The 27,920-nt window shown below is 35.5% G+C and overlaps 1 pseudogene; it reads left to right on the forward strand.

Moving 5' to 3' along the window:
• The first annotated feature begins 591 nt into the window (after window positions 1-591).
• On the forward strand, window positions 592-27,840 carry LOC149573119 (uncharacterized; annotated as a pseudogene).
• Window positions 27,841-27,920: the final 80 nt, after the last annotated feature.

Here is a 27,920-nt window from a genome sequence, read left to right on the forward strand (position 1 = left end):
GCTTGAAAATTTATTTCTAAATAACTATTTTTTAGTTATTTTAGATTTTTTCTAAATTTGATTTTAATTTCTTTCTACTCTAATTTTCTCTTTCTCTAATTTTCCCCTCATCCTGTGTAATACATTTCCTTTGAACTAATTTTTTTCCTTCCCCATCGTGCTTTCTCCTTTGTACGATAGCTTGCATATAAGTCTCATAAGGTATGTCGAGTTTCAACAACTAAAAGGAGCTATTAAACTTGTCGCCAATTATTCTCAATACAAGTTGGTGTCGAGTTTCCTTTTTATTATTTTGCAGATCTATTGCTATTTATTTAATGTGCAATTGTGGAGAAATTTTTAGATCATTGAATTTTGTGTTTCTCAGGTTTTCTTACAAGTAAGAAACATTACTTGATTAAAAAATTCACAATGTCTTTAAGAATCCTATCAGTCTTCTTGATATGAACATTCCATCTGGTTTGACTTTCCTTTTAGCAAGTTGTTAATTGCAAGCTGTGATAAGGTGGCAAAGATCTTTGAATTGTATTAACTTGAATATTTTAGTTTTTTGGGTCAAAATATCTAGATCAAGACCCCATAATTCCACACATGAACTTCTTGGAGGGTGTCATACTAGTGACATATAGTGGTAACTAGAAAAAGAAATCTATACAGTAACAGGCATTCACTTTGAGTGTAATTATTCTAAATTCTCTTGTAGGATCACAATGTGCTATTTTTATAACATTTTGATCTATTGAAATAAGTTAAACTAAGTTTTTTTACATACAATTATGGTCATATAAATCATTTTCATTAACCTTTCCTTTTGTGATCTATGTGTATAGATACACATAACTGGATTGGCCTGTTTATAATAAAGACAAGAACAAGAAATTGTCCATTGCTTTCATTGAATCAATGAGGGAAGTCATTTAGAATGTTAGGCAGGTGACATGTTAGGAAAAAACTAATTATGTTAGATTAGTTTTTTTAGATGAACCATAGCCCTAGGAATTTGAGAGGTTGCAAGTTTTGAAAAAAGCACACAAGTATTGCATATGCTGGTGGATTAAGGTGGTTTTATTATGCTTTTCTCTGTTGGCACTTGTAGCTACTTTCATCATCTAGGGAATGCCAATTCTAATTGACCAAGTTTTGAAATGTTTTAACTCCTTGTGCTTTTCTTTGGAGATCTATAAAATTGACTTTTCATTTTCTTTTCATCATTGATAAATTTGGTATACCATCCAGCTTAATTGAGATGACATTATTTTTTGAGTACGTGTTATGATAGTTTTTTGACTTATCCACTGCAATTGACAATTTTTATTGACATAATTTAGATTTATATGGAAAATAATATGAGAATAAGCCAGAGGGAGGGAAGCATTGACATTTCTCTATGTGTGTTAATGGGATTGCACATTCATGTATGTTTGTAGTTGTTTCTGCCTATTTGGCTAAAAATGATTGTGAGTCACTATCATTTTCCAGGTGGTCTGTATATATTTGAAAGTTTTGGAGAAGTAGATGGAGGAGCAAGATATCTATAGTTTAGAATGATCCACATCTTTTGCTAGATTTTATGATCATTTATTTGTGACTAGCTAGACTAGAATTAATTTTGTTCTTGCATTAGTGTTAGAAGATAAATTACATGGATGTTACCTTTCTTTGCTCTAAAAAAGAAAAATTCTTCTCATAAAAGTCTTATCTTTTTCCTTATGGTAGGTGATTATACCAATCTTGGATTGGGAAGCAACAACTTTTAGTGTGAAAGCACTTGCATTTGTGCTTATTGGGTCAATGGGTTTGTTTCATATTTTTCTACTACATTTTGCACCTTCAATGTGGCTAGCTAGAATGACATTTGGATACAACATTGGATTCCTGATAATAATGGTAGGAACTAGTATTGGCATGTCCTTGCCTTACTTCATTGTGTCTTGTTGTGGTATTCACAACACACACCCCATTTCTCACCAGGAATGGGGACCCCCTACCTTTTTTTGACTCTCAAATTCACATTTCGAGAGTCAAAAAAGAGAAAATTTAGTTTATAAGTTGCATCAAAAATTTGAAAAAAAAAAAACCTCACCTCACCCATGCGCACATGCATTGAGGCATGTCACACTTTTTGTCATACTTTCATTGTTATTGCATTTTAATTTTTTTAATAATTTTAAAATCCAAAAAAATATATAAATTATAAAATGTAAATTTTTTTTTTTTTAAAATAATAATAATAATTTTTTTAAAAAATAATAATAATGTATTTTAGATAAAAAATGAATATATCCCCAAGGTGGACTTTTTATTTTCTCTCGCTTACATTTTTATTGTTATCCAATAACTAATCATGTTTTCTTTTTCTCGTGATGTGCAGGTAACATAATCAGATGGCATCCACATCCAAATTAACAGTGAAACTGGTTGTTTACAAGTTCCAAGGTGTAACCCCAAAATCAAGATTACATGATGAGTATGCTGAGATCAAAGATACTAACCTTAGACACATAGACTTAGGAGAATTCCTAAGAGTATGCAACAATTCAACACAAAGGTCAACCTTGGTGTCCGCATTGATCCAATCCAAATTAGTGAATGCGGTGTCACATCCTGTCTCGTTATACTCAGCTAAGTTGATCATGACCCTATCTCGGAATTTTGTTCTTGATGAGAGGGTAGTTAAGAGTGTCACTAGAGAAGTGGTCTTAGATTTTCAACCTAAAAAAATTGAGAGAGTTTTTCATCTTCCCAGAGCCGATTAGTTCATTAGACTTTCCTATGAAGCATCTAAAAGATGGTATAAAGATCATCACCAAGAAGCCATCGACATCATACATTCCTTGTACTTCATTGAGAAGCCCCCTTAGGGAAAGACAATTAGCAAAGTGGATATGACATGGGGGTACATGAAGGATGACATTCAATACTCTATTATTCTCCTAAGAAAAGTCATGGGCTTGCCTACAATAGGTTATCTTGCTCCTTTCGTCGTCAACTTCATTGAGACCATCAAAACATGCGAAGATACCACTCAATTCGGCCACTACACTTAGTGAAAATTTTTGTGAGTAGTTGAGGATGGTAAAGGACAAGAAGAAGTTCTATATGACTTCTTATTTGGTTTACCTACTTGCAGCGAGGGCAACAAGCTATCCTAAGTTTTACAAGAAAGATAGTATGTAGGACCCCAATGCATGGTCATACATAGTCTATCCTTAGTTGGTGAAGAAGAAGCTCTCACCACAGAGCAAAGAGTATAGGATTGTAAATGATGCCTTCATCTTTGCCATCATTTGATTCATAGAGGGGGGCTATGGGAAGAGATTGTCCAAGGAAGCCAAGGCACACATCACAACTCTCAGAGCATATTTCATCTAGTTCAGGATATTTACATACATTCGAGTAGGTGGTGCATCTAGCAATCCAAAGAAACTCACAAGGTACCCAAGTGACAAGTTGGTCCTAATGGAAATATCCTAGTAGATTGAGTCAGCTTATGAGAGGATCAAAAGACAATGGAGACCTTGTTGGAATTGGCCTTTTGTAGTAGGAGCATATCAGGTGAAGAGAAAGCAGGATATCCTAACTTTCAAGTGGGAATGGGAGAACTACCCTCTTGAAGAGTATAACTCTCCTTGGCCATTCTTTGAAAATGTTGGTAAAGTGGAAAACTTGGCAAGAAAGGAGTTCTATCATGAGGATGCCATTGAAGATCATTGAATGAACACCACAAATGACTATGATGTCCACACCAGAGACTATTGTAGGATGACTTTGTATCTAGTAGAAAAGGCTCTCCATTTGACCATCCCTGATGAGATAAGGCTACAAGACTCCAAGGAACTATTGGATCCCCTATTCAATATAGATAAAGTTGGTTAGAGATCCATTCTGAATGCAAAATTTGATAGAGAGGAAGGAGATGATATTAATCATCATTTGAATAACAAAGAGTTGGATTAAGAAACCCTTTCCACTTGATCCAATTCTAGATATAGTGATCTTCCAGGCACATGCTCACCCAGAAAGGGGTAAGGGAAGGAAAGTCATAGTTCCTATCTTTGCACTCTAGTCTCCTATTAGGCCAGAGACAGTCTACCAGCTTGATCGCCCAGTCGGATATTATCCCCCTCCTAAAAGGAAGGGAAAGAGGAAGAGAACCTCTCCTTAGAGGATTTAGATAGAACAGGTTATAGAACATGTGTCTTCTTGGTAGCATGAATAGAGCTCGCAAGAATCCAAAGGTATTGAAGCCTCTCAAATCCAAGATGAACCTCAGTTGCCTCCTATTTTGCCAAGCCAACCTGAAGAGGGAGAAATTCTAGAGACCTCTATTCCTCCTGTGCAGGAAGAGTTTGCTTCTCTAGTGGTTTTGAAGAGACAAAAGAGGATCAAGGTTAGGATGAACAAGAGGCAAAGAGTCTACAAGAGATTAGTACCTAATCCATCAGTTCCCAAAACCATTCTGGAGGAAGAAATAGATGAGGAAGAAATGGAATTAGATGAGGAGGAGGAACAAGTTCCTCTACAAAGGAGAACTCAGTTGGCAAAAGCCATAGAATTGGAGAGAAGGAAGAAGGCCATGAATACCCCACCACCCACCCAAGTAGAACCTATAGGACTCTCTTCTTCAGAGGATGAAGTGTAGCAATGGGTGAATGAGCAAAGGGAGCAAGGTGAAGATGTTCTCTCCATCCCAAATTTTGATTTCATGCCTATGAGTATGAAGTTAGTTTGGGATAAGATCAGAGACACCCCTACAGGTGAACTCCAATAGCAAGACTAGACACAGATGCCACTAGAGACACAGGGTCCTCATTTCACTCCTCCATCTCCACCACAGGTCACGATGGTAGATAAGGGTTCAATCGCTCCTCCACCTCCAAGTTCAGAAGAGGAACATGTTCAAAAGGAGCCATCATTACAAGAGCAACCTGAACCAAGGGCTACTGATGAAGCATCAAAAGAGGCACACATAGTATAATGTGTACAACAACCTTCTTATGAAGTTGAAGATCAAACTATAAGATCTACAGAGAGCGAGACTATAGAACAAGAGTCCTCACAACAAGAGACTCTGAGCAAGAGTGATAAAGGGAAGGAGGTAGTTGAATACATCCCTTCATCATCTACATCCAAGGTTGTAGAGAGACATATCCCAAGATGGTTTCAGAAAGAAATAATGAGAAGTGTCAAACATCAATTCTATGCTTTAGAGGATGACATTTGTGATATTGCAAAGATCTTGAATAAGCCTGAGTCTCCATTACATGATGCAATGCCATTTTTATTTGTCACTTCCATACAAAACCAAGACTTATTTGCACAAGTGGCTCACCCTCCTGAAGGTATAGATGCAAAAATTGTTAGTCTCGAGGACTATGAAGTGAAAAATATTATGTTGGGAAAGCCTACACAAGATACATCCTGACAGTTGATGACTATGGGAGTCAAAGAGGTTCTCAGTATCATTTAATAGGATGAGATTGAAATCAGAACACTTCATAGGCAAATTGAGATCTTAAAGGGATATCTAGCCAAAGTTATTGGTCCTCTTGGTCTTGAACACCCCGAGGAGACTTTAAATACCATTCTTAGAGAAGGGGAAAGTGTATGGCTCAATCCATTTTTGAAAGCTTGCTAGGAATGGTGGGATAGCCTTGAGGATAAAGGTGTCACTATAATTATAGGAAGTTTGAAGTTTTTGCATGCTATGTAAGAGAATGTGGATAAGATCATGGAAATTTTGAGGTAGGGCTTCAGTATCATGGATGAGGTACGGGCATGGAACAAAGATTTGCAAACTCTACAAGCCATAAAAGGGAAAAGGTACCGCATTCTAATTGATGTATATACCAAAGAAGAGTTAGACATGATAGATGATTGGATAGAGAAGATTGTGAATGGAAATAAAGTGATGGAAACATTGCATGATGAGATACATATACTCAAGGACCAAGCTTGAGAACAAATTTTGGAAGCAGAAAAGTTGTACAGTGATGCATGCTTGGACATCTTTGAGGATGAAGAATGAGAAAACTTGTTGCCAATTGAAATAGTAGTGGAGAATATCAAGAAGACTTTAGAGGAAGCATCCAGTGATGAAGATATTAGACAAGCCTTCAGGATAGAGGAAGCAATGTTAGAGTTGGACACCAAACTCAGAGATTTTGCAGAGACTTAAATTGAGGTGGACAACTATAGACAGAAGGTCAAGGAAAAGTATGATGCTTTAGATCTTCTAGATGCTGGTAAGATTACTAATATGATAGAGAAATTCAAGGGAAAATATCTAAACATAGTTTTGGGATGAAGATGAACAAAACCCAGAGCTAGAATTTCAATTTTGACAATTAGTAAAATTTTGAGATTTTGACACAATCAAGGTCCGCAACTCTGTAGGTCTGTAGCTTTGCAATTTAGAGGTGCACTAACAGTTGACTACTAGTTCCAAAAATAACACTTTTCATGTATCAGGAGCACATTTTGATGGCAAGCTAACTCTGACACACGCCTAGTGAAGGGCTAGCTTCTATTTTTGGCACCTCCATGCACTTCCACTTCGATTGATGGCTTCCTCCTACTTTCTCTCTCATGCTTTCATTTTTTTTCACATGTAAAGGGCTCATGCATCTAATTAATGAATAAAATATGGATGGAGTCCCTCTAAGCACTTGTTAGATTGTTAGTTTGTATATATTTAGTTTGTTTTAATGTTTTAAAAAGCATTTTATTGCATCAAGATATCTCTCACTCTCAACTCAAATTGAGGAGATGATTTCTTATAAATACCCCATTGTAAAATGTAACAAGGTCCACCATTATTATGCAATAAAATTATACTTTTGGTGCTCACATTTGGAGTGTAGTCATTCTTGCCTGAATGTGTCATTGTTTTGTGGATTTTATTCATGAGAGGGTGATTGAGCCAAAGGTTTATTGTGTTGTTTCTGGTAGTGCAATCTTTTAGTTCTAGTGTTTGCTATAGATATAAAAAAAAATATTGATGTAATGAGCTTGAGAAAAGATCACTTGATTGTGTCTACATAGCCTTTTGTCTTGCATGAGGGCACTTTTTGTGGCCTTGTGATTTGATGAGAGGTGAAATATCATATGATTATTAAAGTTTCTCACTGACAATTGCATCAGTGGATTCTAGGAAGTGTTGCTCCTGTTTTCATTGGTTTCCTACTGATTTCTTCAAAGGTTTAACTCGTAGTGTGTTGTGTTATGTATCTTATGTCCATTAAGGAATTTCAATTGAATCAAGTTATTTCAATTTCATGTTATTTGGTTTCAGTTTCATTATTTTCTTTACTAACCCCCTATTAGAATAGGACCTCATAGTAGCTACATTATTAGAGTTGCATTAATTGAAAAATAAGAAAATACAAAAATATTGTTCTCTTTTGGTGTGATATTTTGAGACAGCAAACATAATTACTTTGATTCTAAGGCAAAAGAGTTTTTAGAACCAGGAAAGGCCTCCTTGTGAACACTCACATTTATCTTTTACTGAGAAGATTTTGATATGTCGCAAGACAAATACTAAACCTTAGAGTGGATCCTTAAAAATATTTTCTTTTCAAGAGAGGAATTACGCAATGGATTCCAATCGTTGACCTTGTATAAAATGAACGCCCAACAGGTCTACCTTTTGCAACCAAATACATGTAAATTTATGCCCATCATCTTGTGGTTCCATGTTGAAAAAATTTAGTTGATAAAATATTTAAGATATTTTATAATGGTCAATATCTCTTTTCTAACATAGAAATGGCTTGAAAGGTGGCTTTAGAAATCTACATTAATCAAGCTAGTAGGAGAAGGAAACTGGTTCCATCAGTTTCAAACTGTTGCTCTTTTGAGAATCTCACCATTTCCTTGAATTATTTTTAACTATGCTAGTGTTGCTACAAATGTCAAGTATAGTCCATTCATAATTGGCTCATTTGTTGGAATTGTTCTTGAAGTGTTTGTTACAATCTATAGGTTAGAGGTCTTCATCATATGACATTAAATTTGATATTTAAGCATGCCTTTCTTGATCATTAGACTCATTCATGTAAAATCTTGCCTCGAGGTTTTGTAATTTCTTGTTTAAGTAATTTCTTATTTAAGTAAAACCCTAGTGGCTTCTTTGACATTCTAAAAAATTGAACTATGGTCTTTTTGAATTAAATGATTAGGGACATCCTAGATGCTATCTTTGGAGAGTTACTGAAGTTGAATTTTGATGTAGGAAAACCTTTGTTTGTCTAGATGGAGCTTTTGTTTTATTGTGCTAAATGTAGTATGCCAAAGGCAGTTCTTTCTTCCTTTGGACTAGGTCCAACAATGAAGGGGAGCTACAGGTGGTGTTAGAGGTTCTTAAGATAGAAACCTAGTTAGGCTATAAGATTGGAAGTTACATGGTATCATGTCTGAGGCTTTTCTTGTGGGTAAATGTTTTGAAGAAATTGCTTCTCTTCACTAGAATTGGGAGTCTAATAAAGCAGTAAATCATTCAGAAAATATGCAAATTATCTTGTTGCCCTTCTCCATGAGGATAAACTCTACAAGGATCACTAATAATTTGAAGGAATGAGATTGTCTCTCTTCCAATCTCTTAACAATTTATTTACCCCATGTCAAAAATTGTACCCCTAATTTTTGCTCCACCCTCATATTCATCCACCAATAATTTACAATGATCCAAAAATTCTTTTGGGCAAGTTGGAGGATTTCATAATTATTATAGAGTTTCTAAATGGCTTTTTTTCTCGTGTCACATTTATATTAAAGTGCCTTTAGTGTGTGAGATAGGTGGCTGCTCCAACTTGGAGTGTGTGAGTGGCTTTTTTGGAGGTGAGGCTTGTCTCTTGCTCTAGAATGTTTGAGCTACATTTTTGTGGTTTGATGATTCGGCCCTTTCAAAATGTTGATCCTCACATAATGGATGTCCTATTTGAAATCACCATCTATGAATACTTTTTTCATCCCCAATCAGCACACTCATAGGTTTGGTTAAGCTGGTCCTTGGACAAGATGGATTTGGTAGTGTGGGATTGTGTTGGACTAGAGCTTCTACCTAATTGGAGGCTAGGGTTCTAGATGCTAATGTGAATAAGCATATGCAAAATTATAATCGAGGTACTATTGGGAGTGGAAAATGTGTTCCTTTGTGTTAAGTATGAGGAAGCTTTAGTGGGTGCAAAGTTTGAGGTTTTCAATTGGCACCTCTGTGTAGGGAGTTTTGATCATATGCTCCCAAAATGAGGAGCTTGACTCTATTTCCATGATCTGGACAAGAATATTGATAGCTTGAGAGTTTAAAGAGTATCTTGAGGAAGGGATTCTTGGAAGTGGGGAGCCTTTTCATCTTGTCAACATCCTCCAGGAATAAGGTTACTCATATATGCTAAGAACTGGACCCTAATGGAGCCGAGTGTCTAGAGAAGGTTGGAGTATGGTTACAACGGTGATGTAGTTGTGCGTGCAGAGGATAGTCCTTTAGATTTTTGTAGTTTGTTAGTTATGTTGACTATTTTTGGATGCATGTGTGCATGGGTTTCTTAAAGTGGAAGGATTCATTGGCATTATAGTTTTAACTTTCTTGTCTAAAGTAGGTTGGTTCTGGTGTAATTTTACCATGTAGTGTTGGAATAAGATTATGTATTGGTAATTGACAAATTGTTAGCATTGAAAACTTTGCATGGGTTTCTAGGATAACCAATTTTTTATTGTAAAGTTATCTTTTATATTGTTGATGAGGGCCCAAATAGAACCCTCAATTTACTGATAAAAAACATTATTTACCTTAATTTATTATCTTGACTATTATAGATCTAAGATATCTAGGCATAGCTGATATATGGCTCCATTTCATTCTTGTGGAGAAACTTAAACCATTACTGTATGGTTCCCTTTCACCTTCCATTTAGTCATATGTTTAACTGTGCTTTATGAACTTTTATCTCCTCCACATTTGGTGGGAAATATTTTCTTTTCCTGTCATGTTCTTTATGATGGTAACCATCCCCTCATCACATCCTTTATTATAGTAACTATCTCCTAGGCTGCAAGCAGTTGCAATTCATGGATAATGTTATAAAAGTATGCTCCATTGCTTCCATATCTTCATCATCAAGCTTGAAATAACTATATTGGACACATTTGGTCTGATGGAAATGCTTGTTTTGACAATTTCAAGCATGTGAACCTATGCTTGCTGAAGTCTCCCACTAGTGCCCTTAAAGTTTCATTAGAACATTTTGGACTATTTATCTCAGCTAGATCAAAGGGTTTTGGGATTAGCAACTAGAGAGACCTGACTAGCAAGGAAAAATAATTTCTTCTTCTACACCTATTTCCTCTTCTTGAACCTTGCCAACTTCCCCTTACTAATGCTTCAATGTATGCACAATGATTCAATCTAGTGAAAGTTTGTTGGACTTAGCTATGTTATATGGTAGGGAATAATATGATGGCCTTTAGGTGGGATCAGACTATAGTTATTGACAATACAAACTAACATTTTAACTATCTCTCCTCCCTTATCTCTTTCTCCAAGCTTCCTAGGAATAAAGTCATGTACAAATAAGGTTTAGACTTTAGAGCTTATAAAGGGGAGTTAGTTTACCGACATTGTTGTAATTGTTTACACTTCATTCTATAACTCACGTATGGTAATTATTGACACTTCATTCTATATTTCTAGTTCATGTGATGTTGAATTGGCTCTGAGGGTGAAGCTTGTCTGAGGTAAGTCAATTGTATGCTTCTACTCATTTTCATCTTTAGCTTTGCCTTGAGATGTTTTATGTGCTACTACCATCATGAAAACCTTCTCTCCAAATGAAATAGTTGAGCGAGACCTATTAGAAACTAAAACAAGAAATAGGTATTTTTTTTTGCAACAAATAGATGCATTGCCAAATCACTTGAAATTGGGGATGGATATAGATCTATGTTTAAGAAAAACCCACAAAGAAGAAAGTGCAAGGCTAGAAGAAGCAACCAACAACCTATTTCCTCCTAGGGTTGTACATGTAGTAGTTAAAGAGGATATAATGCTACCCCTAATTGGACATTGAAAAATTTCCCAGTCCATTGCACTTAAATAAACAATGTTGACCAAGTTGAGATTAGAAATATTATTCAACACACTTTCACTTATTTTTCTGCTTCGGCTTCTACATTAGCACTCACATTGGGGATAGGATCCCACAACAAAGATGAAGATTGTTAGTCTATGGTGCAAGTTAATCGGTGATGAAGTGGACAATGAAGAAGTGCCCTCTCCACAGCCCTTACAACCACAATGTTGATCTCGTGGAGATTATAAACCTTATATTAATTGGTGGCTTTGACCCCAAAAATTTTGGTCATCTACATCACTCACATAGTTGATGGTGCCCTATGCATAAATATCCATTTGTTCCATGTTGTATCAAGCAATTGTTTCTTATCCAAGCCATTTAATTTGCAACCTTTTAAATCTCTACAAAGGCAAAGTTGGAGTAGGAAAAGTTTTCTTCTCAAAGGTGTCCTCTGATTGTAAAGTGTCCATTCCATTATCTATTGAACTAGATATGTCTTGTTTTTTGAACTGATAATAGAATGGATGCTTTATAATCAGAGGACACCTTTGAAAAGAAAATTTTTTCTGCTCCAACTTTATCTTTGTAGAGATTTAAAAGGTTGCAAATTAAATGGCTTGGACAAGAAGAAATTGCTTGATATAGCATAAAAAAAAATTCAACCAATGCTTGTTAGTTTTCTACCAAGCATTGGTCAAAATTTCCACCAACTAAAAAAAAATTGACCAACCATTGGTGGAAACTTCCACCAATGCTAAAAAAAATTGACCAAACATTGGTGGAAATTTCGACCAATGCCTATTAGTTTTCTACCAAGCATTGGTCAAAATTTCCACCAATCAAAAAATATTGATGAATGGATTGGTTGAAATTTTGACCAATCAAAAAAAAATTCAACAAATGGATTGGTTGAAATTTCAACCAACATTGACAAATTAGGACCACCAAAAATTAAAAAATTTCAATGAATGTATTGGTTGAAATTTTGAACAACCTATAGGTTGGTCAAAATTTTGACTAGAAAAACTTCAACGAACATCTTGGTCAAAATTTTGACCAACCTGGGTGGAAATTTTGACCAAAATTGGTCAAAAATTGAGTTCAAATTTACTACTGTTAATGCCAAAGGTGGAGATTGTTAGAATGAATTTTGAAGGTATTACAAAGGGGGATATTATTAGTATGTTTGGATAGATGATTGAGTGGTTGGAACATGGATTGATTTCTTATGTGTTTCATTTATGACTTAGTTTGTCATTGATGTCAACATATAGGTTTTCGAGTTAAGGCAGTCAAAGTTGCAAAGGCATATTTTTTCAGCAATGCCAAAGTATGCAGAGTTATGTTATGGGCTTATAATAATTATTTTTGATATGCCTAGATGCTATATCTATGTCCAAAGAAATGTATTTGAATTATTGCATGAGTTTCAATTGGATATGTGAAGAGTGATCAAAGGGTAGAATGTAGAAAATGGTTTACAAGTAAATCAATTGTATCTATTAAGTGAGATGGAATTTAGTTGAGCAAGCTTGGATATTGGTTAGAGACATGGTTGTGGTGATGATTTAGAGGTAGAAAATTCTAGAGTTCATTTTGTGAGGGTCATTGAAGGATAATGTGTGATTTATTTACCAGTTAGTTATCTTTTTGGTTGTATGATTTTGGGATATATAAATTTAATGTAATGTGTATTGTAATATTTAATAAGGTCCTATATTACTCATTGTACATTGAGGAAGCCTCAAGGATGACTCAATTAGTTATTAGGAAAAGGTATAAAGGAAAGGATGTTTTCCTTAGTTGTATGAATCCTTTGTGCAATTTCCATTTTTAATTGATGTATTGATGATTAGGATATGAATTTGATGAGATTAGAGTAGAAGATGATGATGAGAATTTGTTGAGAATTTCAAAGAAATTATATTGGCAAACAAGTTTCTATACTAGTTAGTTCACCCTTGGATGTGTTATCCTATAGATCTATTTTGAGGAACAGTTCTAAAAAAAATTGAATAGTGGATTCAATTGACTTCTTATAGCCCTAATAAGGTTGGAACAACTCCTAATAGGATTGGAATCTTCTAGAAGGAATTCAAAGTCTCCTAAAAAGGACTCAAATGTATTGATTGTATGTAATTGGAGTCACATACTTTCACAAGAAATTTTATATCAGTACAACATCTTCTGGGTACCATCCCCACCCCCACTAGGGTTTTCCCTCCATTAAAGGTGTCCCTAGTTTGTAAATCTTGTGTTATTATCTATGATTCTTATCTTGCAATTGTTGCATATATTGATTATTTAATTTGGATTTGATAAAATTAATTTAATTTGTGTAAGAGCACAACTGATTCATCCCCCACCCCACCCTTTCTTAGTTGTGTTGGTGGACCTTACTTTCTAACACAAAGGTCATAAATAATTAGGGGATACTAGATTATAGAGTAAAATTTATTGTAAAGTAAAGACAACAAACAAAGGCCATAAATGGTAACTCAGGGTCTATGTGATGAGAAAAAGAATGATTGGAGGAATAATAGAGGATAATTCTTATTGTGTGTACAAAAATGTGTTACACTTCTATAAACCATTAATCTTTACAATTCCCATGAAAGAGAGCATCTCAAGAGGTGGCTTATAGTTTCCTATATATTATATGCAAGAGCTATGAGATGGTGGCTCTTAAATGAACCTAGCTTATGAAAACCCTTGTGAAGTGCACCATAGAATGGAAGATTCAAAGAGTAGAGGCAAGAGTGCCAATATCCAAGAATCTAAAATTAAATTAAATGAAAATGCAAGCTATTCTAAATGAAATACAAGAGCTAAAAGAAAGAACTAAGCTAAAGCATAAATGAAACTAATCTAAGAAGTATGTCATAATGCAAGTAAAATGAGAGCTAAGATAAAATGTCAAAATGAAAGAATGCTCCAAGTCTCCAAGAGCTCCAAAACAACCTAGAAATATTGCAACATAACATTAGCATGAAAGACTAAGAATTTTAGAATGAGGAGAGAGACCTCATTTTTAAAGAAAAATGGACAGTTGGGATTAAAAGACAAGAGAGGCATATCAAGGGAGGAGAATGCCTCTTGAGTGATCCATGTTCACAAGTATCTCCACTAATCACAATCAATAGTTAACTTTTGAGAGGGAAAGAAATGTGTGGAGGAGAATTAAAGTTATTTAAAAAATAAAAGATTCCTCTTACATAAAAAATTGTGCATTCATGTATAGACAAAAATGTATTTTCTTTTATTTTTATAATAGGAATAATGCTTTATGTGTGCACACTTAGGATAAGTGGGAAGTGGTGCTTTTTATTTAATTCAAAGGGAGTAAGTTCTTTTAATTAAATAGGAACTTAGGATAAAGTGTTCAAAACATAGTTTATAATTGAATAAATAGATTTTTGATGATTTCATCAAAATAAGTGATTTGATAAATTTAGCAAAAATACCAGAAAGGGGGCTAATAGTCTAGGTGATCATTTTTAGGTCATTACATTTGCCCCTCTTTGACTAATGTGTGATCAATCTAGGAATGCATTATGTTAGAGAATGAAAAAGTCTAGCAAGCAACATAAATTGACTTCAAAGAATGAAGTGAAAAGAGACAACAAAACCTAAATGCATAGCCTAGTAGAGATATTACTAAACACTATGAGAGATATTTGATATCAACACTTGAGAAGAGGATTAACATGTCGAGAAAAGAAGAAAGATCAAGAGAAAATGAAAGGGTCAAGCATATACTCTTGAGAAATAGATAGCCATAAAAAACAAGCAATTTGTAGAGGTGATAGAATATTCCTGCCTCCTTAGGATCAAAATCAAAATGAGGTTGAGGAGATGCAAAAATGAGTAAAACAAGATCAAATTAAGTTAAAGCAAGGTCCACGATGATAGATAAGTGATTAAAACCCAAGAGTGATCATTAAGAAGTGATGTAATGCCCCAATTTAACAAAGTCTAACTAGTAAGATAAAGCATCAGAAGGAGGTCAAAGCAAGATTAAGGATGAAATGAAATGAATAAGAAGAGAGAATGAGAGTAGAAATGATGATAAGTGTCACAAAAATGTGTGTAAAAAATGTGTCACATTTCTATAAACTATTATTCTTGAGAATGCCCATGAAAAAGTGCATCTCAAGAGGTGGCTTATAGCTCTCTATCTATGATGTGCAAAGACTATGATATGGTGGCTCTCAAGTGAACCAAGAAATGTAACCCTTGCAAGGTGCACCATAGAATGAGAGATTCAAAGAGTAGAGGCAAGAATGTCAATATATAAGATTCCTCAAATTAGTATGCAATAAAAATGCAAAGTAAACTAAATGAGATGCAAAATGCAAGCAAACAAGCAAGATGAGAGTATTACAAGTCCTTCCTACTTAAACTATGTGATCTAAGCTATAGCACAAAAGAAAGCTAAGAAAATAATGTCATAATGCATGCAGAATGAGAACTAACCTAAAATGCCAAAATGAAAGAATGATCCATGTCTTTAAATCTCCAAAAGCACATAGAAATCCTACAACATTATGTTAGCATGAATGAGTAATAATTTTAGAATGAGGAGATAGACCTCCTTTTCAAATAAAAATGGATGGTTGAGATTAAAAGACAAGAGAGGCATATCAAGGGAGGAGAATGTCTCTTGATTGATTCATGTGCACAAGAATCTTACCAATCACAATCGATAGTTGACTTCTGAGAGGGAAAGAAATGTGTGGAGGAGAATTAAAGTTATTTTAAAAATAAAAGATTCCTCTCACATAGAAAATTGTGCATTCATGTGTAGACAAAAATGTCTTTTCATTTATTTTTAAAATAGGAATAATGCTTTATGTGTGTACACATAGGCTAAGTGGGAAGTGAGGATTTTTATTTAATTAAACGGGACCAAGTTATTTTAATTAAATAAGAACTTAGGATAAAGTGGTAAAACCATAGGTTATAACCAAATAAATAGATTTTTATCAAGATAAATGATTTATGGTCTAGCATTAGAATAATTTTAAAAGAGAAAAAGGGGTCTTATAATTAACTAAACCATTTTTGGGTGATTACATTTTCCCCCTGTTGTCTAATGTTTGATCAATCTAGGAACACACTACGTCAAAGAATGATGATTTTAAAGCAACAAAAAAAGAATAATGTTGTATGTGTGCACACTTAGGATAAGTGGGAAGTGGGGATTTTTATTTAATTAAAAGGGGGAAATTTATTTTAATTAAATAGGATCTTAGGATAAAGCGGTCAAACCATAGGTTATAATTAAATAAACAAATTTTTGATGATTTTAACAAAATAAGTGATTTGATGAATTTAGCAAAAATGCTAGAAAAGGGGGATGATAGTCTAGGTGATCTTTTTTAGGTTATTAGATTTTCCCTTCTTTGACTAATAAGTGATCAAAATTGGAACACAGAGAGAGAGAGAGAGAGAGAGAGAGAGAGAGAGAGAGAGAGAGAGAGAGAGAGAGAGAGAGAGAGAGAGAGAGAGAGAGAGAGAGAGAGAGGAGTGATATCAACATTCAAGAAGAGGAATAACATGTTGAGAAAAGTAGAAAGATCAAGAGAAAATGAAAAGGTCAAGCATATGCTCTTGAGAAATAGATAGCCATCCCATTAGGATCTAAATTGAAATGAGATTGAGGAGATGCAAAAATGACTGAAACAAGATCCAATCGAGATAAAGAAAGGTCCATGATGACAAATAAGTGATTAAAACCCAAGAGTGACCATTAAGATGTTAAAGAATGCCCCAGTTTGATAGAGTTTGACCAGTAAGATAAAGGATCAAAAGGAGGTCAAAGCAATAATAAGGATGAAATAAAATTAATAAGAAGAGAGAATGAGATTAAAAATGATGATAAGTGTCATAAAAATGTGTATACAAAAAGTGTCACGCTTCTATAAACCATTATTCTTGAGAATGCCCATGAAAAAGAGAATATCAAGAGGTGGCTTATAGCTCTCTATTTATGACATGTAAAGACTATGAGATGGTGACTCGCAAATAAACCAAGCTATGCAACCGTTGCAAGGTACACCATAGAATGAGAGATTCAAAGAGTAGAGGAAAGAGTGTCAATAACCAAGAGTCCTCAAATGGGTATGCAATGCAAATGAAAAGTAAACTAAATGAGATGCAAAATGCAAGCTAACAAGCAACATAATGTTGGGTGATCATTATGTACAAGGTCAATGGCAAGAATCCATTGCACAATTCATCTCTTGAAAAGCTAATCTTTTTTATGATCAACTCCAAGGTTCAGTATTTGTCTTGCAATGTACCAAAATCTTCTTAGTTGAAGATAAATGTGATTGTTCATGAGGAGGCCTTTGTTGGTTCTATTATGATCTCAAAATGAAGTAAATTTGTTCATTGTCTCAAAATAATACACAAAAGAACAATTTTTTTGAATTTTCTAGTTTTTCAATGAATGCAATCTAACAATGCAACTAAAATGAGTTCCTATTCTAGCAAGGGTTAGCAAAGAAAATAATGAAACTGAAAGCAAATAACATGAAATTGAAATAACTTGAAATTGAAATCCTAAATGCACATAAGCTATAGAAAACAACATGCTATGAGTTAGGCTTTCAAATAAATCAATAAGAAACCAATAAAAATAGGAGCAATGCTTCCTAGAATTCACTAATGTAATCATCGGTGAGAAACTTTAACAATCATATGATATTTCACTTTCATCAAATTGAAAGGCCACAAAAATTGTGCTCATGTGAGACAAAAAGTTATATAGGCACAATTTGATGATTTCTTCTCAAGCTTGTTACGTTAGGAGAATTCATAAATCTATAGCAAACAACAAAACTAAAAGATTGCACAACCAGAAACAATGCAATAAACCTTTGGCTCAATCACAACCTCATGAACAATATTCACAAAAATATGACACATTCAGGAAAGAATCACTTCACTCCAAATGTGAGCACCAAAAGCATAATTTTATTGCATAATAATGATTTCCCTTGTTACATATTACAATGGGATATTTATAAGAAATCATCTCCTCAATTTGTGTTGAGAGTGAGAGATATATTCATGCACCAAAATGCTTTTAAACATTAAAGAAACTAAATATATACAAACTAACCATCAATTTGGTGCTTAGAGGGACTCCATCCATATCGTATTCATTAATTGGATGTGTGAGCCCTTTGCATGTCAAAAACAAAGAAAACATGATAGAGAAAGTAGGAGGAAGCCTTCAATTGAAGTAAGAGTGTTTGGACATGCCAAAAATAGAAGCTAGTCCTTTACTAGGCATGTGTCAAAGTTAAATTGCTGTCAGAATGTGTTTTTGATGCATGGAAAGCATTATTTTTGAAAAAAGTAGTTAATTGTCAGAGCAGCTCTAAATTGTAGAGCTGTAGACCTACGTACTTGCAGACCTATGCACCTACAAAGCTATAGAGCTATAGACCTCAATAGGGTCAAAATCTCAAAATTTTACCAAGTGTCAAAATTGAAATTCTAACATTTGAGTTTTGTTCTTCTTCATCCCAAAGCTATGTTTGGATATTTTCCCTTGAATTTCTCCATCATCTTAGTAATCTTAGCCGCATCTAAAAGATCTAAAGCCTCATACTTGTCCTTTACCTTCTATCTATAATTGTATACCTCAATCCAGGTGTCAACAAAATCCTTGATTTTGGTATCCAATTCTAACGAGGCTTCTTCTATCTTGAAGGCTTGTTGGATGTCCTCATCATCAACAACCTCCACAAAAATCTTCTTGAAATTTTCCACTACTATCTCTATAGGTAACAACTTTTCTCATTCCTCATCTTAACAAATATCAGAGCAAGCATCACTATAGTGTCTCTCTGCTTCCAAAATTCATTCTTGAACTTGGTCCTTGAGCCAATGAATCTCCGCATGTAATATCTCCATTACTTTATTGTTATATGTTACCTTTTCTATCCAATCATCAATCATATCTAATTCTTCTCTAGTATATACATTAATCAAAACCCAGTATCTTTGGCCTTTTATGGCTTGTAAAGTCTGCAAATCCTTACTCCAGGCTCACACCTCATCCATGATACTGAAGTCCTACTTCAAAATTGCTATGATCTTATTCATGTTCTCCTATGTAGCATGCAATAACTTCAAATTCCCTATGATAATTGTAAGACCTTTCTCCTCAAAAATTTCTCACCACACTTGACAAGCCTTCAAAAATAGGTGAAGTTGCACACCTCCCCCTTCTCTAAGTATAGTGTTTAGAGTTTTCTCAAGGTTTTTAGGATCTAGAGGACCAACTACTTCGGCCAAATATCCCTTTAGGATCTCAACTTTCCTTTGAAGTGCTTGGAGTTCAATCTCATCTTGTTCCATGTGCTTAAGAACCTCTTTGACTCCCATAGTCATCATTTGTTAGGCTAAATCCTATGTAGGCCTTCCCAACATAACATCCTTCAACTCATAATCCTTGAGGCTAAGGCCTTTTGCATCTATGCCTTTAGGAGGGAGAGCCACTTGTGAAAATAAATCTTGGTTCCATATGTTGGTGACAAATGCCAATGGAGTTTCCTCATGTAATGGAGACTCAAATTTGTTTAGGATCTCTACAATATCACAAATTTCTTCCTCTAAAGCATGGAATTGAGGCTTAGTAGTCCTCATTATTTCCTTTTAGATCAATCTAGGGATATGTCTGATTGAGGACTTAGCTCTTGATGATGAAGGAGTATGTTCTAGAATTTCCTTCCCTTTGTCACTCCTACTCAGAGTTATATCTTATTGAGAGGGCTCTTCTTCTATAGCCTCACTCTCAGTAGACCTTGTAACCTAAACCTCAGTGTCCTGGGAAGGTGGTTGAGAATATTCCACCATTTGTCCCTCCTTTGATACTTGATCAATCACCATTTATTCTGGTTGCTCCTCTAATGAAGGCTCCTTCTAAACCTGTTCTTCCTCAGAACTTTGAGGTGGAGAACTCACTGAGCCCTATTCTACCATTGTAACTCATGGTGGAGATGGAGGAGTAAGATTAGAACCCTATGTATCTGGCAACATTTGCATCTAGTCTTCTTGTTGAGGTTCACCTATACGGGTGTCCCTAATCTTATCCCCAATCAACTCTATACCTATGGGCATGAAATCAAAAATTGACATTGAAAAAAATCATCACTTTCTTCACTCTACTCATCCACCCATTGTTGTACTTCATCTTTCAAAGAAGAGAGTTCTAAGGGTTCTACTTGAGTGGATGGTAAGGTACCCATTGCACTCTTTCTTCTTTGCAACTCTATGGCTCTAGCTAGCTGAGTTCTTCCCTATAGGGGCACTTGTTCCTCTTCCTCTTCTGATTCATTCTTCTTCCTCCTCTTCATCTCCTTCTAAAATGCATTCAGGAATAGATTGATTAGGCACTAATCTTCTACTAATCCTTTACCTTTTCTTCATTCAAATCTTAATCATTTTCTTATGTTTCTTAGAAGTAGAAGGAGAAGCTGGCTCATCTTGCACAAGAGGAATGGAAACTTGTGGAATCTCTCCCTCTTTTGGTTGGCTAGACACAATGGGAGGCAACTACAGTTCATCCTAGGCTTGGGTAGCTCTAGTATATTGGGACCCTTGTGGACTCTATTCCTACTGCTAGGGAGGTGCCTGTTCTATCTAAATCCTTTAAGGAGAAGTCCTCTTTCTTTTATTCTTTTGTTTCCTTTTAGGAGGCTAATAATATCCAACCAAGTGATCAAGCTGGTACACTATTCATTATTCATTTGTGACATAGTCTTCTTCATTTGACCAACTTTTGAAATAAGGTTATTGTTTGTTTCAATGGGAACCATGGCCTTCTATTCAAAGAAAGCTTTTTTGGAGGCTCATACCCTGGATATGTTATCGCATGATTCTGTGGAGAGGGTGCCTACTATAATGGAACTGGATTCATAGGTATGAGCTAGCTAGGAACTATGGGTGCTCCCACGGGGTATATTGGTTTTTTACTGATTGCTTGCATTGGAAGCATCATTCCTCCTCCATTAGGATTGGCTTTCTTTGTGAAGGTGATTGCTTCTACAAAGACTTTATCCAATGTGTCAATATTTGTTGCAGGAAGTCTTCTTAGAAAAATTGCAATAAGATGGTCCATAGCATTTAGATAAATATAGATAGCAGCTTCAATCGGTATAATGTATGGTGTCTCCAGCTTGCGGTATGCCATATGAAAGTGATGATGGAAACACAAAACTATCTTACTAGGTCCCTTTTGATTGATATGAACTTTTGATGTATCACAGCTAGCTTGATTAATGTTTTGAATTGTTCCAAGAACATTTTTTCAAATGTATCCCAATCTCCAATACATCCAGGTGGCAGATTGACATACCAATTGAAATAAATTTTCCCCAAAGATTAGGGGAATAAACAAAGAACCACCTCCTCATTAGAAACTTTCTTTTGGTTGCAAATTGAAAAATTTTACATGATCTTCAGCAGTTCGTGTTTCACTATAGATGAATCTAGGGCAAATTTTTTTGGGGTTCTTAGGGAAGTCATGGAGTGCACCTCTCAAGTTTATTGGTGAGTCCATAGCATTTGTGAAAAAGGCCATTGGAGGGTTTGGCAAACCTAGTAGTTGTGGTTGAGGAGTAGCTATTGGAATATGTGGTGGTCTGCTAGGTGGTTGAAGTGGGGTGGAGTTGAAGAAGATGATGAAAGTTCGAATGGAAGTGGTTCAATTCAAGATGTTCCCTTGTCATTATGTGATTTACGAAAGTGGGTAAGCTCAAGAAACTTGTGTGCAATTGGTGTAGACCTTAATGCTCATTGAAATGGGGATTTTAGATCAATATCCTCCAGCTTGTATCAATCTTGGAAAAAGTGCACATATGCAAAAGTACACTTTCTCACCTCTCTAAATTTTGTGCACCATAGAGTTTTGCGCACCTGCGCACTTACAAAGTTGTGGATCTGTAGACCTGTGGATCTACAGACCTATGTAGTTGTGAAGTTGTGGAGTTGTGGACTTGAATTTCTAAAAGAAAAAACTTAGAAATTTTTTTGAACTTGTGCAAAGTGCAGATTTTTGTAGAAATGAAAATTTTTGAAACTTTGACAATTTTTTTCCTTTTTGGGAGTCTAAATGGCCCTCCTTCTAGCACCACTTCTGTTGGGCAGTCATTATGCATGAGGTCAATAGTAGGAATCTATTGCACAATTCCTCTCTTGAAAAGCTAATCTTTTGGGATCAACTCCAAGGTTCAACATTTGTCTTGTGACATACCAAAATTTGCTCAGTTGAAGATAAATGTGATGTTTCACAAGAAGGCCTTTGCTAGTTCTATTATGATCTTGGAATGAAGTAAATTTGTTCGTTGTATCAAAATAATACACAAAAGAGCAATATTTTTGTATTTTTTAGTTTTTCAATGAATGCAATCTTACAATGCAACTAAAATGAGTTCCTACTCTAGCAAGGGGTTAGAAAAGCAAATAACAGAACTGAAATAAAATAACATGAAATTGAAATCCTAAATTGACATAAGCTATAGAAACTAACATGTTGCAAGTAAAACTTTCAAATAAATCAGTAGGAAACCAATAGAAATAGAAGCATCACTTCCTAGAATCCATTGATGCAATCATTGGTGAGAAACTTTGACAATTGTATGATATTTCACCTTTCATCAAATTGCAAGGACATAGAAAGTGCACTCACGTGAGATGAAAACTTATGCAAGCACAATTTGATGATCTCTTCTCAAGCTTGTTACATCAATGAAATTCATAAATTTGTAGCAAACACTAGAACTAAAAGATCACACAACTAGAAACAACACAATAAACTTTTGGTTCAATCACAATCTCATGAACAATATTCACAAAAATATGACACACTCAGGCAAGAATCACTACACTCCAAATGTAAGTAGAAAAAGTATAATTTTATTGCATAATAATGGAAGCCCTTGTTACATATTAAAATGGGGGTATTTATAAGAAATCATCTCCTCAATTTGTGTTGAGAGTGAGAGATATCTTCATGCAACAAAATGCTTTTAAACATTAAAAAAACTAAATATATACAAATTAACCATCAATCTAGTGCTTAGAGGGACTGCATCCATATTTTATTCATTAATTGGATGCATGAGCCCTTTACATATCAAAAACAAAGAAAACATGATAGAGAAAGTAGGAGGAAGCCTTTAGTCAAAATAGGAGTGTCTAGAGGTGCCAAAAATAGAAGTTGGTCCTTTACTAGGTGAGTGTTGAAGTTAAACTGCCATCAGAATGCATTTTTGATGCATGGAAAGCATTATTTTTGGAACAAATAGTTAACTATAAATGCACCTATGAATTAAAGAGCTATGGACCTATGTACCTATGGACTTGTGCACCTACAAAGCTATGGAGGTGCAGAGCTACAAACCTCGACATGGTCAAAATCTCAAAATTTTACCGAGTGTCAAAATTGAAATTCTGGCATCTAAGTTTTTTTCTTCTTCATCCCAAAGCTATGTTTAGATGTTTGCCCTTGAATTTCTCTATCATCTTAGAAATCTTAGCTACATCTAGAAGATCTAAAGCCTCATACTTGTCTTTTACCTTCTATCTATAATTGTCTACCTCAATCAAGGTGTTAGTAAAATCTTCAAGTTTGGTATCCAATTCTAACAAGGCTTCTTCTATCCTAAAGGCTTGTCAGATGTCCTCATCATCAACAACCTCCACAAAAATCTTCCTCAAATTTTCCACTATTGTCTCTATAGGTAACAACTTTTCTTGTTCCTCATCTTCACAAATATCCAAGCAAGCATCATTGTAGTGTCTCTCTGCTTCCAAAATTCACTCTTGGGCTTGGTCCTTGAGCTGATGAATCTCTTCATGTAATGTCTCCATTACTTTATTGCTATCTGATATCTTTTCTATCCAATCATCAATCATATCTAATTCTTCTCCAGTATATACATCAATCAAAACCCAATATATTTGGCCCTTTATGGCTTGTAGAGTCTGCAAATCCTTACTTCAGGCCTGTACCTCATCTATGATACTGAAATCCTGCTTCAAAATTGCTACGATCTTATTCACATTATCTTATGTAGTATGTAGTAACTTCAAATTCCTTGTGATAATTGTAACACCTTTTGCCTCAAAACATTCTTTCCACCCCTACCAAGCCTTCAAAAATGGGTCAAGTTGCATACCTCCCCCTTCTCTAAGTACAGTGTTCAGAGTTTGCTCAGGGTGTTTAGGATCTAGAGGACCAACTACTTCAGCCAAATATCCCTTTAGGATCTCAACTTGCCTTTGAAGTGCTTGGAGTTCAATCTCATCTTGTTTCATGTGCTTAAGAACCTCTTTAACTCCCATAGTCATCATTTGTTAGGTTGAATCCTATGTAGGCCTTCCCAACATAACATTCATAATCCTCAAGGCTAAAGCCTTTTGCATCTGTGCCTTTAGGAGGGAGAGCCACTTGTGAAAATAAATCCTAGTTCTATATGTTGGTGACAAATGCCAATGGAGTTGCCTCATGTAATGGATACTCAGGTTTATTCAGGATCTCTACAATATCACAAATGTCTTCCTCTAAAGCATGAAATTTAGGCTTAGTACTCCTCATTATTTCCTTTTGGATCCATCTAGGGATGTGTCCTACTAAGGACATGGCTCTTGATGATGAAGGAGTATGTTCTAGAATTTCCTTCCCTTTGTCGCTCCTACTCAGAGTTGTATCCTATTGAGAGTGCTCTTCTTCTATAGCCTCACTCTTAGTAGACCCAGTAGCTTGAACCTCACGTGTCTTGGGAAGGTAGTTGAGAATATTCCAACATTTGTCCCTCCTTTGATACTTCATCGATTTCCATTTGTTCCAGTTACTCCTTTAATGAAGGCTCCTTCTAAACCTGTTCTTCCTTAGAACTTTGAGTTGGAGAAGTCACTGAACCCTATTCTACCATTGTAACTCCTGGTGGAGATGGAGGAGTAAGACCAGGACCCTATGTATCTGGTGGCATTTGTGTCCATTATTCTTGTTGAGGTTCACCTATAGGGGTGTCCCTAATCTTATCCCCAATCAACTTTGTACCTACAGGCATGAAATCAAAATATGACATTGAAAAAACATCATCACTCTACTCATCCACCCATTTCTATACTTCATCTTCTAAAAAAGAGAGTTCTAAGGGTTCTACTTGAGTGGATGGAAGAATACCCATGGAACTCTTTCTTCTTTGCAACTCTGTGGCTCTAATTAGTTGAGTTCCTCCCTGTACAGGCACTTCTTCCTCTTCCTCTTCTAATTCTTCTTCTTCCTCCTCTTCATCTCCTTCTAGAATGCTTTTAGGAATAGATGGATTAGGGACTAATCTTCTACTAATCCTTTGCCTTTTCTTCATTCGAATCTTAATCCTTTTCTTATGTTTCTTGGAAGTAGAAGGAGAAGTTAGCCCATCTTGCATAGGAGGAATTAAGACTTGTGGAATCTCTCCCTCTTCTAGTTGGCTAGACACAATGGGAGGCAATTGTAGTTCATCCTAGACTTGGGTAGCTTCGATATCTTAGGACCCTTATGGACTCTATTAATGCTACTGGGGAGGCATCTATTCTATCTGAATCCTCTAAGGAGAGGTCCTCTTTCTTTTTTTATTTCCTTTCCTTTTAGGAGGGTGGTAATATCCAACCAGGCAATCAAGCTGGTACATTGTCTCTGGCCTGATAGGAGACTAGGTTGTAAAGGTAGGAATTGTCACTTTCTTCCCTCTACCTCTTTCTAGGTGGGCATGTGCATGAAAGATCACTATATTAAGAATTGGATCAAGTGGAAAAGGTTTCTTGATCCAATCCTTTGTCATTCTGATGACATGCCTCACTTGATGATTAATATCATCAACCTCCTCCCTATCAACCTCAGCATTCATAACGGGTCTTTCACCAATTTTCTCAACATTGAACAAGGGGTCTAGTAACTCTTTTAAATCCAGTTGCTTTATTTCCTCCAGGATGTTTAACTGGAGAGCCTTTTCTGCTAGATATAGAGTCATCCTACAGTAGTCCCTAATGTGGACATCATAGTCATTTGTTGCATTCATCTAGTGATCATCAACAATATCCTCATGATGGAAGTCCTTTCCTACTAGAGTCTCCACTCTTTTGACATTATCAAAATTGGGTCAGGAAGAGTTGTATTCTTCTAGAGGATAATTCTCCCACTCCCATTCAAATGATAGAATATCCTATTTCCTCTTCACCTGATATGGTCCAATGACCAATGGCCATGCCCAGCAAGGTCTTCATTGTCTCTTTATTTTCTCATAGGCTGACTCAATTTGTCAGGATATCTCCAATAGCACCAGTTTGTCACTTGTATATCTCAAGAGTTTCTTAGGATTGATAAAGACACCAGCTACCTATAGATATGTGAATGTCTTGAACTAGATGGAGTAGGCTTTGAGACCTATAACTTGCACTTTGGCTTCATCAGATAACCTCTTCCCATAGTCTCCTTCAATGAATTGAATGATCGCAAAGATGAAAACATCATTCACAATTATATATTCCTTTCTCTGCACTAAGAGTTTCTTCTTCACCAACTAAGGGTAGACTATGTATGGTCAGGCATTGGGATCCTACATACTGCCTCTCTTGTACAAACTAGGATAGTTTGTTGCCCTTGCTGCACGTAGGTACACCATGTGAGAAGTCATGTAAAACCTCTTCTTATCTTTTACTGTCCTTAGTTTCTCACACAAGTTTTTACTTAGTGTGGTGGCCCAATCCAATGGTATCTTCACCTAATTGATGGTCTCAATGAAGTTGACCATAAAAGTGTTGAGGTGGCCTGCTGCGAGTAAGCCCATGAATCTACTCAGGAGAATGATAGAGTACTTGATATCCTCCTTCATATATCCTTGGGTCATATCCACTTTGCCTGTTATCTTTCCCCTTAAAGGCTTCTAAATGAGATAAGAAGATTGTATGATGTCTATGGCCTGCTACTGGTGTTCCCTATACCATCTCTCAATTTCTTTGTATGAGAGCCTTATAAATTGATCTTCTCTCAAAATATGGAAGACCCTCTCAATGTTGTCGAGTCATAGGTCCAACACAACTTCCCCTATGACACTCTTAACCACTCTCTCATCAACAACAAAATGTTGCACCAATGTCATGATTAGTTTTGTTGACTACACTGACATTGAATGTGACGCTGTGTTCACTAAGCCAAAATGGATCAATGTAGATACTAGTGCAGATCTCTCTTTTGGCTTGTTACAAATTCTAAGGAAATCTCCTAGATCTATGTGCCCCAAATTAGTATCTTGAATTTCTACATGGTCATCATGAAATCTTGACTTTGAGGGTACACCTTGGAACTTGAACATGATGGGTTAGGGTGTCATTCTAGATGTGGATGCCATTTGGTCACTTGTACGTCATAAAAAAAAAGTTTATTAGTCCAAAGATAAAAATGAAAAACTCCAAATTCAAATAAGAAAAAAGAAAAATATATATTATTTTTTATTTTTATCATTTTTTAAAATCTAATAATTTTTATATTTTTAAAATTTTATATTTTATATTTATTTTTTAAACTTTTCAAAACACTAAAAAAATACGTAGTGACCCAATGGTTGTGCGGTGTGATGCGCTTGGAGGCGATCATAGTGGAGAGGTGCTCGGAGGCGTACTTGGTGAAGTAGCTCGGAGGCATGTAGTTGTGAAGTGGTGCCCAGAGGTGCATAGTCATGAAGCAACACCTGGAGCATAGATGGGAAAGTGGCACCCAAAGTTGCACACTCAAAGCGGTGCCTGAAGCACGTAGTCAAAGAGGCACCCACAGTGCATAGC

Source organism: Cupressus sempervirens, chromosome 2 (genome assembly GCF_028749045.1).
Source record: "Cupressus sempervirens isolate cs-2001-9-10 chromosome 2, ASM2874904v1, whole genome shotgun sequence".
NCBI lineage: Eukaryota > Viridiplantae > Streptophyta > Pinopsida > Cupressales > Cupressaceae > Cupressus > Cupressus sempervirens.